General features: G+C 33.2%; 1 long non-coding RNA gene across 7 annotated transcripts; it reads right to left on the minus strand.

The window, feature by feature from the left end:
• On the minus strand, nt 86-9793 carry LOC107644022. 7 transcript variants are annotated; one of them, XR_002363515.1, is made up of 7 exons: nt 9409-9793; nt 7636-7763; nt 2433-3292; nt 1358-1442; nt 1160-1267; nt 683-1072; nt 86-378 (listed from the first exon to the last, which is right to left on the minus strand). It is a non-coding gene; the product is annotated as an uncharacterized LOC107644022 (long non-coding RNA). The 7 variants fall into 7 exon arrangements; XR_002363514.1 differs by having other exon boundaries at nt 2433-3299; XR_002363517.1 differs by lacking the exon at nt 7636-7763 and having other exon boundaries at nt 2433-3299.

Consider the following 12403-nt stretch of genomic DNA (forward strand, 5'->3'; position numbering starts at 1 on the left):
TTAATTAAATTAGTTAATTATTATAAAATAAAAATATATACATATATAATAATACCATACAATAATCTTTAAATAATAAAAATTATCCTGAAACAAAATATATTTATATAATGAACCAAAAATATTGGGATGATCATAATTTTGAGTATTCATATATCTCACACTAAAATAAGCATACTCATATCAAAATATGCATGAGACCACTTAGAGTTTACTACTAATAAACTAGAAAAAACCAAAATATTATATCATACAAATGTATCTTCTAATAAAAGACATCATCATCAACCATACATCTTTCAATTTTCAACACTCCATCTTTACTAATAAACCATCATGATAAACATCTCAATCTTTCTTCACATCTCCAGAATTATCCTGCATAATTATATAGAAAAATAATTATAATTTGAAAAAAGTGTAACAAGAAAAAAATAATTAACATATTAATCTTCTATTGGATTGAACTATACCAAGTGTAGCTTAATACACAAACGCAGTAGCTAACAGAATAACAACCATGTCACTAATTCATCCTAATTACAATTAACTATATATATGTTGGGTAAACTTTTGTCACCTAATTCAAACAAATGCATTCTTTCTTGGAAAAACATAATTGATTGAATATCAACTCAGCATCGAAGTAAAAAATTATGGAATAAGAAAAATGTGGTCATACCATATCTATGTTCGGAATATGAGTTGATTCATGAGCGCTATTCACATCAATTAGAGAGTGTTGGGCATTTTGTAACAAAGCTTCAATTTCTTCTGCCCTCGTTTCAGGTTCAGATGGCTGAACTAGTAACTTAATCATGTTTTGCAATCCATGAAGCTCATCCTCTTGGTGCTGCTGTTTGGGCTTCATGTCTCCAAGTTCAACCTTCAAAGATGTGGCTTCCTCTTGGTGCTGCTGCTTGATTTTAGAAATTTCTGCATGCTATTTTAAGTCACGTCGTGTAACAGATCTTCCATAGCACCTAACCCGACCTGGTTGTTCTTTTTCAAATAAAGACTCAAAAGCTTACTCATCTGTTTCACCAGCAGCTTGCCGATTTTGGAAGTCTTCCTTATTAGAAGAAACATTTAAAATAGAATTAGTTACCATATCCTAAATTTGATTTATAATCATTAATAATTCAATGAACTCTCATACAATTGCATCTTGTGTTTCCTAATCAACTTCCTTCCTTTTCTGACTTGTTCGAGTAGCAATGAACATTTCAAACCTTTTTGGTTTCTCATTTGTTCCCTTTGTTGCGCGCTACAAAATAAAGTCTTAAATAAGTAAGACTATAACAACATAACTAAAATTAACTAAACAAATCCCAGCATGGATATTAAATAAGTATACCAGAGCCACTCGTACTCTTCCGAAATTGATTGCGATGTTGAAACTTTTGTTGTTCTTTATGTTTCTTATTCTTTTCACTTATTGACTATAATTGAATAAAAAGTTAGCACATAGATATAGAGAATAATATAATTAAATTTTACTTTAGAAAATAAAATTATAGTAAACAAAATAGCAGCAGATATAATTACACAAAATAAAATTGCAGAAAATAAAATTGCACAAAACAGAACTACAGAAAATAGAATTGCAGCAAATCAAAATTACAACAAACAAATTTGCCAAAAATAGAGTTGTAAAACCAGAAGTTCAGAAATTCAGAATGGAATTGGCACTTTAATTCGACCTACCCCTGCCATAATAGTTTAATTTAGCAATATCTCCAAAGAAAATTCAATTCAATTTAGGAACCTACCTCTAATCCCTTTCTCTTTAAATATATGTTTAAATTTTTCCCATATACATTGATTATCAAGTCAGTTCAGTGTAATAGATACATATACAAGCAAATTAGAAAATTTAGAAATCGGGGCTCAAATTATCAAGATGCAAAATTAAATTAGCATACATATAAAAGGTGCACATATAAAAGTCAGTCTCACTCCATAAAAGAGAAAAAATATGCTTGGATGACTAATTATTTTTTAAAAAGTTTTAACTAATATATATGCTCCTGATAAAATTGTCGGAATCTAGGAACAAATAAATGTATCTTCAACAAAATTAATACTATCTAATTTTATTGAGAATGTGCTTAAATATCTAATTTGTCATAGATATGTGTTTGTATAGCATGAGAGAGGACATATTTGAACATACTAAGAATAATCGTGGATTCGAACAAGGCATATATCCAATGACTAAGAACGTTCTTAATATGCAAAAAAGAAAATCTCATCATCACTCAGGAATGCAATGCAAGATAATATTCAATGATATATCCCCCGTAATCACGTGCTGCCCTTATCCATATATATACTTTCACTTCTCCCACATTATCAATTCAATTTTCATTATTTTTCTTATGTCTTAACAAACAGTAATATATTTGCAATTAAAGTACCAACTATTTTACCTGAATTGTAGGATGACTCCAATAATAGATCAATTTTATGAATTGACTTTCTGGTACTTGTGTTAGTCGATTTTTCACCATATCTTCGATAGTATCAAAGGGAACAAAGTGCTTTTGCTTAATCTTTCCCTTGAACTGCTTCTAAGCATCCCGAATCGCTTAATCTTACCTTGGCTTGCTCTTTTCCTTTCTTGATTCATCTTGCTCTGACATTAAATCTTCAGCTTGTGGGGTAGTGTTTGAACTAGGCAAAGTAGTGTCACGTTGCCTTTTTTGAGTCATATCATGTGTGACTCGAATGATCTGCTGCTGCCCTTGGTTGATTTTGGGCTGAGTAGAATTTGCACAACTCCGCTCTTAGCTTACACTTGTTGGCACACTATTATTCATATTACGAATTGCGTCGAGCTTCCTTTTAAGTTCATCTGCATCCATCTTTGTAAGCTTAGAATTTTTCAAGCCTTGTGTTGACGGTTCACCTTGCACTCCATGCTTCTTTTTCTCAGCCATAGTCACAGTCAAGGGATTCTTTCTTTTTTTATTTTCTGGCTATTCCACAGGAATGCTCGGCTGTACTTCCAAGGTTTTAGGCGTGAAATTTGTCCTTTTGCTGATTGTATCGAGTGTGCTTTGTAAATGAGTAAAATCCAGCTTCTTTGAGGTAGATTTCTTCACTCCTTTGGTTGCACTCAACTCTTTTTTACCTTTGACTACATCCAACCTTGGCATAGTGTCCTCCTTGTCATTAGGTGCTGCACCTTGTATCTCATATTGCTAGCATTTATTTACAATCTTTTGTCCCTTGGCTTCAAATTGTCGAAGCAAATTCTTACTTGATGTTGCTTTAAGATCAATAAATTCTTTATTCTTACACAAATAAATTAGTTAACTCGAGTTAATATAAGCCATAAAGTGACATATCATATAAGAAAAAACTAACGAAATGAGAAATTAAAACAAAAATATGACTTACAAATAAAAAGGTGAAGAAGAAAACTTAGGTATACATATGTTAAGCAATAAATTGCTTAGGATGACCCATCAGAATTAGAATCTCCAATGAAATTTGCCTCATATTCTTGGGCGAAAGCACTTGGGGAACCGTTTTAATAACCGTAGGTCGTAGATCATTCCTCTCCAAAGTAAGTTCACCATCATCAGCTGGTATAGCAAGGCTCGTTATATGCTCGTGTTGTTCACTATAGAAGGTTTACGGGCCTCAGACTCAGATTCGTCACTTGTTTTAAATAAGTCTCTTAGGACAATTTTCATAACATAACATCTGTTATGTTCATATGGATCCTGCACATAACTTGAGATGCTAGTATGAAAGGTTCATTCTGGTAGCATTAATTATTGAAGTGAACAAATGTAAGACCATACTTATCTCTCACAGCATCATACCACTCATACCGAAATAATACAACTTTAAAATGCCCAAAATAGTCTAACTCTTCTATCTCAAACAACCTACCATAATAGGCTACAGTGTCTTGAATTATTGGACTTTTATCTTTAGCACTTGCAAAGCTTGAAGTTAAAGCAGTTAATGTGATACCACTATTTTGTGTTTTTCTCCTTGCCTTACGCTCCACAGTGGAAAATCTGTATCCATTAATTATATATCCAGAAAATCTTCTTGCAACAGAGCTTGAACCTCGAGATAATTCTTTTAGCCAAATAGGCACATTTGGATCCCTCGCATGAGTTTCAAACCATTGCGAGAAGGTTTTACTGTGAACTTTTGCTTTTCTCCATTTTATTTCCCGCTGATTGTTAACCTCATCCTCATGCTCTCTATAGTTAATAATAGTTATGTTTGATTGAAAAAAATATAAATGCACTTGATTTAGTGAATAAACATAAGTTGTGTTAAGTTACCTAACATAATCTACAACTTCTTCACAATTGTGTAATACATACACATGGACTTGAGCACTTGATATGTCACGAGATTAATTGGTTCTCCATTTTCCATTCCAAATGAACGACCTTTGTTAGAAAATAACTTTGATGTTACAATTTCGTCTTCGTTAGGATCATCATCATTTTGAGGTCGCTTATTAAGTCTTGTTCACACACCTCCATGCAATTATCTTAAGCAGAAAGTTAAGCACTCTTCAGCCAGCTATGCCTCTGCAATAGAACCTTTGGGGCAACTTTTGTTGCGTACATATGACTTTAATGTACACATGTACCTTTCTGGAGGATACATCCAATGAAACTACACCGGACCACCCAATCTCACCTCATTTGCTAATGATTGGGAAGATGAACCATTATGTCAAAAAAAACTAGGGGGAAAGATCCTCTCAAGGTGGCATAATGTTTCCACAATCCTTAACTCCAGTCGATCTATCTCTTCCAGTGTGATGAATTTTTTGCATAAGCGACGAAAAAAGGAAATTAGTCGAATCAACGGAATGGCCACATGATCAGGAAGGATGCTTTTAATCGGTATTGGTAGTAAATAGTGTAGCATAAAGCGAGCATCGTGGGACTTATACTCAGAAACTTTTCTTTCTCCTAGATGTACACAACATGATATATTCAAAGTACTACTATCAGGTAGTTTTGTTGTCTTCAAAATATCACAAAAATTGACTTCTCTGCAGCAATCATAGAAAAGCATGCCTTTGCCAACTTTGTTCTCTTGCCATTATTCAACTCCTTTGGTTGAAGATTTTTCCAAATCTCCAAATCTTTTAAGTCATATCGAGCATTCAAATGGTCCTTTGTCTTGCCTGGGATATCCAAGAGAGTTTCAATTACACTGTCAAGTATGTTCTTCTCTATGTGCATGAAATCTAAGTTGTGACGCAGCGGGTTCTTATGCCAGTAAGGCAATTCAAAGAAAATTGATCTTTTTTTCCAATTCTATGGGAAACTATTTGATGTACTTTGCTTCTTCCCAAAAATATTCTTAATATTTTGTAGCATCTCAAAAATTTTCGTTCCTTCTATAACAGGTGGAGGGGGTCTTAATTCGTGCTTCCCATTAAAAGACCTTGTATTGGTTCTCCATGGATGATCCATAAGTAAAAAGACACGATGATCCATATAAACTGTCTTCTGACTATATTTTAGTTGTAGATAAGAGATATTTTTGTTACAACAAGTTCAAGCCAATTTTTCTTTTGTACTCCACCCAGACAACATAGCATATGCAGAAAAATCATTGATTGTCCACAAAAGAGCTGTCCGCATTTGAAAGGTTTCATTCTTTGACGCATCATAAGTTTTGACCCCTATTTTCCACAATAACTCAAGTATTATATCAACGGTTGTAGATACACATCAATATCTTCACCAGGTGATTGTGGCCCAGGAATAAGTAAAGAAAGCATGCAATATTCGAGTTTTATGCACATCCATGGAGGCAAGTTGTATACCATCAACATCACGGGTCCATGCAATGTTCATGCTACGAAATGGGTTGAACCTATCACTTGACAAGCCTAGTCTAATATTGCATGATTCTTTTGCAAAGTCTTCATAAATTTCATCAAAGTTCTTCCATGCCAGGCCATTAGCAGGATGCTTTAACATCCCATCTTTAACGCACTCCTCATCGCGCCACCTCAGACTAGCTGCCATCTTTAAGCACATAAATAATCTTTAAAGTCTTGGAATTATAAGAAAGTATCTCAAAGTCTTTGCAGGAATAGGACAACCTTTCTTGTGAGGTTGTTCTCGCTATTATCACTAGTATTTTCAGTATATCGAAAAGTTCCACAGACACGACATTATTTTTCATCCTTTAGTTCTTTCTTATATAGGAGGCAATCATTAGGACAAGCATCAATTTTTTTATAATCGAGACCTAAATCTCTTATTATAGCCTTCGTCTTATTGAAAGATGAAGGTATGTTAATGTCAGGCATTGCATCTTTCAATAGCTCAAGAAGGGAAGTGAAGGAGGCATTCCTCCACCCGTGAAAACACTTTAACAAGTATAGACGGATGATAAAAGATAATGTAGAAAATTTCTTGCAACCCGGGTACAACTCTTGACTTGCCCCCTCTATTAAATTGTAAAACCTTTTAGCCTCTTCATTTTGACCTATAATAACACCCTTAGCGTGAGGCACATCTCCGAATGCATCATTAAGCAGTCCTTCAATGTCATCGCGTGCACCTTCTTCGTCATCTGTATCATTACCAACCACCATCGGGATTGTCCATTTCCCATGATTAATCCATGTTCTGTACCCCTTAACAAATCCATCGGCTACTAAATGGTCAAATACAACATCTCTTCTATACCACTCAATGTTGCAACACCTCTTACAAGGCCATTGGATTTGTTGTCCATCCGGTTCTCCCTCAGAGTATGCAAAGTCTAAGAAACTATTAACACCATTGATATACTTTTTGCTATACCTTGGTAGATCCATCCAATCCTTTGACATATTACAAAACCTAGTCAATAATTATTAAATTTTTTAGGAGAAAAATCTATCAACGGTCGCGAAGTGAAGATAACAAAAATAGAGGAGGAAGGGTATTATAAAATCTAACGGGAATGGGCAACGAAAAGGACTTTCATAGCCTTGTAGTTAGGTTAGGAAATAGTTCTATGTCTTAGAAGTAATTCTCTAAGCATTTTACTAGAAACTCATTGAAGTAAAAAAAATAAAGGAAAACAAAGAATTTATAGTACAAATATAATAAGTTAAATTGCAACTTTAAAACTAACACAAAAATTAAGGTGGAGCTACACATGAATTAATAGCATAATCATAAAGTGAAAAGAATAAAAAGCATGCATTGTACCTTGCCATGATACGATTAACGTTTTGACAAAATCTGCTGGAAAGACCTTAACTAAAAACTTCAATATGTTTGTTACCAAGTAAAATTCCAAGAGATTAGACCATAATCATAATTAGAGATTAGGCCAAATCACATAATATAAAGGTTATAGTTTAATGATAATTTATTTAGTCTATTAATTTAATAATATACTTTAATATATTCTTTTAGTTTTTTTTTTTTGAATATTTTAGAGACATTTTTTATTTTTTCATATAGTAAATNCATTAGAAAAATACAAAGCAAAATAATTTTTCAATACTGGATATAAAGCACTCAAGACTCAAAAGAAGCTAACTTAATAGAAGTGAACTAAAATTAGGAGCTTGAATCCTCAAGATTTCAGTTAGAAAAAAAATGGTACCAATTAAAATTTCAAAATCTCAACCTGGTTTTAAATCAATATACTCAAGTGATTTGTCTCCAATAAGGCGCACACAGTGTTCAATATCAGCCACAGCAACATTGCTTCGGAATTGAGCTGCTTTTCTCAACTAATTCACCCTTCACTCACACCTTAACATTAATATTTATGATAATTTAATGTTAGGAAACTCAAACTAAAATTTTAAAAAGGTTAAACAAAACTAACATTTTCTTGGATATATGATAAATTTCCACCAAATCAACATAATACCAATAAGATGAATAGCAAATTAGCAATAATAGTTGCCAACAACTTGATTTAGCAGTATTAAATAAGTGTCAAAAACTTGTTTAAAAATCTGTGATATCAATTTCAATATTTTAAAGACCAAAGAAATACTCCATCAAATAATAACATGGCAAGCTTTCACTCAGAAAATGAAACATGCAAAGAAACTATGACTAAACAACTTTTGTTAACTCACAATGGACTTCTCTAGCATTTAACACCATTCATGAAATTTGATATATCATAGAAATAATTAAGTTTCTTTTTCTGATTGGAATCAATTGTAGCTTCCCTTGTAATCAAGAAACAATTACATGTGCATACAGGTATACAAAGGAATGGAAAAGGTTGCAGACTGATGTGGATTAACTATCTAAGGCTATGATTGAAGAGGGGCTTGTTCAACAAACAAAAGGAGGAGACAATCCTATTGATTTTGGTTTTTGTTTTTTCCAAATCTGTTGGAAGGAGTATCTCTTATCCATGAGTATAACTGTAACATCTTTCTCTTCTTGTTAATCATACTTCTCATTTTCTCCAAAAGGTAAATAAAAAATAAAAATTATAATATTTTCTCGTTGACTAAAAATTTTTACTTTGGGAGCCACTCAGAGAAACTAAAAGAAAATACCACTCTTACCAGTACAAAGTAATAAGAAAAGTCCAAGGCACTCTAATTTTGCTAAAATAGAAAAGGGAGAAGCAAAATCTCCTATTACATTTATGAGTTAATCCTATAAACATGCTTTGTTTTAGTATAAATTCTTAATTATGATTTTGCAAATTTAGTTAACTGATATGACAGAAATATTTTTTCATTTGCAACGAAGTTTACAATAGCAAGAAGTCAGTTCAGGTCAACAAAAGGTACTCTCCAACTCCCAGTTCCTATTTTGTATCTTAGGACTATTTGGAACCAAAACTTTGTCCTCAACATACTTAGATATTAAGGCTACATTTGGATTCAGTCTCACAAACTAAAAAAAAATAGAGAAAATAGACATATAGCTTTGTTTGGTTGTGGAAACAAGGATAGGGACAGAAACACAAAATTTATCCTCCAAGACAGAAAATTCTTATATCTTCTTGTACTTCCTAAAAGTGAGGCCAGGAAATATTCTTTTCTGTCTTTGTCCCTCAATCTCTATAGAAAAAAATCCAAACAGTGTCTAAGTGTGCCATCAAAATCCAATCCTCAGTTTCAAATTATTGAAGTTAGTTCTTACTTCCAAAGTTAATTCATATTTTACTATAACCATCATTTCCATGCCAATTTTTTTCTTTTTTGTTTATACCCACTTGAAAAAAGATTTGCACGTTGTAATCAATCCCAAAACTCCAAACTAAGAACCCTAAAATACCACGCATCTTCATCAACAACAGCATGTATGTTATCAAATCACAATTTACAAACCCATATTTCATAGATTAAAAGCAAATTAAAACCCCTAAAATTGGAACCATAAACCTCTGAAATTTTAGAACCAAATAGAAATCAATACATACATATTCAACGATGTGAGCACAAAGAGGGTGATGATGAGTTGCACAGAGATGACGACGGTGAGGGTGACGCAGCGACGATTAGTGCAAGACAGGGAAGAAGAGCGACGGTCAGTGCAGTGGTGACAATGGCAAAGGTGATGAGTGTCGATGGTGAACGGTGAGTGGTGACTGGTGGTGAGTGGTGAGTGGTGAGTGGTGATTGGGGGGCGACGGTCAATGGCGACGGTGAGAAGGCGAAGGTGATGAGTGTCGTAGGTGATGAGTGTCATAGGTGATGAGTGTCGAAGGTGAGAATTGCGAAGTTGAGGGGTGTGCACGAAAGGTTTTGGGGAGAAAGGGTTACTCGAATTAAAGGTGTATGTGTGTGCGTGCTTTAGGAGGGAAATAGGGAAAAAATTTCAGTAAGTGTCAAGATTTGGCCCTAAATACATTTGGCATCATTTTTAAAGCGCACCCAAAATATAATAAATAGGTTACCTTTTAAAAACGATCTCTTTAGTATGTGATGGTTTTCAGTGGCTAAGAGAAGGGGAGTTGAATCTTAGCCCCTTTTTCACTTAATAACACTTGCTGGTCCTTGAAACAACTTCTGGAGACTTTTTTATTTTTGTCTCGTACCCAACCACGAGACTTTTTCTTTTTGTCTCGTCACCCGGCACGAGATATTTTTCAGTTTTATCTCCTGGGCAGCAGAAATAGAAATGGAGTAGAAGAGAGAGAAAATTACACCAAGATATATCCTGGTTTAGCTGCAAAGTACAAGACAGCCTACATCCAGTCTCCATCACAACAATAATAGAATTTCACTATAATCATTCTTGATTACAAACACCAATTCTTCCTAGGAACTACTCTTCCTATCCGGGACAAGTCCAGAATCTAATCCCAATCCTGAACTTGACTTGGTCACTGCCAAGCTTCCAACTGCAAAGTGCTAACCCAACTTGCAAGGGGATTCCTACAAAATCATGAAACACAACACAGATGTATAAAGGAACTCTAAGGACATCTATGGCTTTTTCTTTTAATTTTTCACTCTCTTTCTTTTTTCACTCTATGACTTTTTCTTACAAACCTCATTGTTTGCCTTTTTCTATGAGACTCAAGACAGACAAAATTAAACAAAAAAAATTACAAAATGAAGAACATTGAAGGAGAAAAACTTCTGTTAGTTTAGGTAGCTATGAGAACTCTGTGCCTTGCACTCTCACTCCTTGCTTCAAGCCCTGGCTGTTCTCCCTTATATATAGGGGGAAGCTTCCATGGTTGAAACCAAATAAACCAAGCTAAACTTCTTCTTCTTCATGCAAAACGGTTCGGCCAGAGAGAGAGGAGAGATAACCAAATGCAAAATCCAACATGCAATTACCTCTAGTCCTTCCTTGGTCACCACTCTTCATCAATCCGAGCCCTCCATCTTGCCTTGTTCTCCAAGACGGATTCCTAGCCCTTGATGAGTTATGATGATGACAGCTTCATCTGCTCCAAGTTCTGCCTCCTCCATCACGTAGCCACTGTAGCTACCTCCTGTGGTGGTTGAGCAAAATCAGAGACAAGCCATCCCTCCAAAGATCTTTCTCTACTGACCGAAATCTTCTTCTTCCATTTTTGGTATGGAGAAGCTAAGATCTCTTCACCAAATCTTACCATAAATGATGAAAATCTCAGCCACAACATACTTTTAATTTTCTTTTTCTTGCCATCATTGTGATGGTCTTGTAGCGTGCTTCTTCTTCTTTTCGGTAGCTAGCCATAGCTTCCAAGCTTTCCTCTGTGATATGACCGAAGAAAAGAGAGAGATGAGATAGTAGAAAGAGTAAAAAGAGAAGCAATCAAATAGATTTGATGAATTAAAATGAATTAATTGCTTCCCTTTGCTTTAGGTAGCGTGCCTCATTAAGGCAATCAATCAAATCAACTACAATTTCTCTCTCATGGTTTTAAGGTCTGCATTAATTCTTCTTAATAAAATTTGAATTCCATCACATGATGAAAAATGAGATCCGTTGGAAGCAATAAAACTTTGCTTTCTTTGCTTAATAGTTTCGGACCAAGCTTTGGTCTATTTAGCAAAGATTGTAATTGGGCTTGTAGCAGCAATAATCCAATCTGACCCAAAAAATAAAATACTTCAGCCATCATTCATATGATGATATTGCACAAGGCTGAAATTTTGATTTTATTGGGCTTAGGTTCTTTTCTTTTCTTTTCGGCCCAACACAAAAATCTGCATACACAAAATTATTAATTAAGCAAATATGATTTAAAATCAAATTAATAATTTTATAATTAATTTTTTTAATAATGTTTGTTCATCATCAAATTAAATTAAAAAATAACACCTTAATTCAAAAATCTGCACACACAAATTATTAATTAGAAAATAACACCTTTATTTCAATGTGTTATTTTTATTTCAATGTGCTTGGTTCTTAGATTTGATTATCCCATAAATTATGAGATAGATAAATTATATTGATTTAAATTAATTGGATAAATCGGATAACTCGAAATCCGATTAAACTCCTAGAATAATTTTACTAGTATTTTTAAAAATAAATAATCACAAAAAATATCATGAATTAAATTTTTAAAATTATGAAAGATTCTCAACATTTTTATGTGTGGATAACTATCAAAATTATATGAAAAATGATTGCTTATAAAAATAACCAAAAGATGAAAATAATAAAAAAGTTTCTAAAAGATAATATTATAACTTGATTAAAATAATAAAAAATTCACTACTTGTGCATGTAATCGAGATTTTTAATTAATTAGATAATTATTTGAAAAAAAATGCAAAAATAAAGACAAAATTCTATTGCTATATGCTTATACCTTTTTCATTTTATAAGAAACTTTTGGCCATTGACAAAAATTCATTTGGTATAAAATTCTTGAGAATACATATCTAATATATATTTTGTTTGGTCAAATTAATATTATCGGGTTATTTTTTATTAAGGGTTATATTAAGTAATTAATGATTTTT

Source organism: Arachis ipaensis, chromosome B05 (assembly GCF_000816755.2).
Source record: "Arachis ipaensis cultivar K30076 chromosome B05, Araip1.1, whole genome shotgun sequence".
Lineage (NCBI taxonomy): Eukaryota > Viridiplantae > Streptophyta > Magnoliopsida > Fabales > Fabaceae > Arachis > Arachis ipaensis.